General features: G+C 41.0%; 1 non-coding gene across 1 annotated transcript; it reads left to right on the plus strand.

Annotated features, from left to right (window-relative positions):
* The first annotated feature begins 323 nt into the window (after positions 1–323).
* Positions 324–429, plus strand: LOC145577310 (small nucleolar RNA R71). The gene has a single exon (XR_014098756.1). It is a non-coding gene; the product is annotated as a small nucleolar RNA R71 (small nucleolar RNA).
* The last annotated feature ends 638 nt before the right edge of the window (positions 430–1,067 follow it).

Here is a 1,067-nt window from a genome sequence, read left to right on the forward strand (position 1 = left end):
AGGGAAGACTTGAAACTTGGTAGGTAGCACTTTCCAACTTTGCCTTGATAGCGGACATCTCCTTCCCTAAGTTTGTCATTTGTGAGAATAGATTGTTGATTGCATTTAGATGATCAACCGAGTACACCGAAGAGCTACTCTTGCTAGTTGACTCTCTTTCTCCATCTTGCCAATCTCTATAATACCTCACTACGTCTTCAATTATGTCCACCACTTCCTCTTCCGTTTTGTTCATGATAGGACCTCCGACTCCTCCATCTAAACATGATTTTCCTTGAGGGCTAAGGCCTCCATAGAAGATTTGAATGATTTGATAGGTTGGAATTCCGTGATGAGGAGATTCTCTTTGATACTCTTTGTATCTCTCCCATGCTTCATAGAGGCTCTCACTTGGCTTTTGTTTGAAACCTTGAATCAAAACTCTAGCCTCCGCCGTTTTCTTTTGAGGATAGAAACGGAATAGAAATTCTTTGTTAACCTCGTCCCATGTCCTTAGAGAATTCGTCTTAACCTCCTTATCTAGCCATTCCAAAGCACGCCCTATGAGAGAAAAGGGAAAGAGCTTGAGGTGAATGAATTCTTGAGAAATTCCGTTCACCTTGATAGTATTGCAATATTTTTCGAACTCCTTAAGATGGTTTAGCGGGCTTTCATGCTTGGCCCCACTAAATTGTCGCCTCTATATCAAAGTGATCATTGCCGGCCTTATTTCAAAGTCATTTGCCGGTGTTGTAGGTGGAGCAATCCCACTCTCAAATCTATATGCACCGGGAATCCCCAATTCTTTCAACGCCACCTTTGGATTTTCTCCCATTCTTGCTTGTTCTTCTTGTTGTGGTTCTTCTTCACTTGAAATGCTAGGTCTCAAAGATCGTCTAGCACCCCTCAACCTTGCAATAGTTCTCTCAATTTTCGGATCAAATGGCACTAGTGAATGACCACGTGCTCTATGCATAAAATCTCAAAAGAAATGGTTAGGGGCTACAAATGTAGCCTGAAAGAAAATCTTTTGTATTTTCAATTAAAGGAGAAATAGACTCAACAACTATAACAAAGCACCAATATCA

The sequence above is a fragment of the Chenopodium album genome, chromosome 13 (assembly GCF_948465745.1).
Source record: "Chenopodium album chromosome 13, dcCheAlbu1.1, whole genome shotgun sequence".
Lineage (NCBI taxonomy): Eukaryota > Viridiplantae > Streptophyta > Magnoliopsida > Caryophyllales > Amaranthaceae > Chenopodium > Chenopodium album.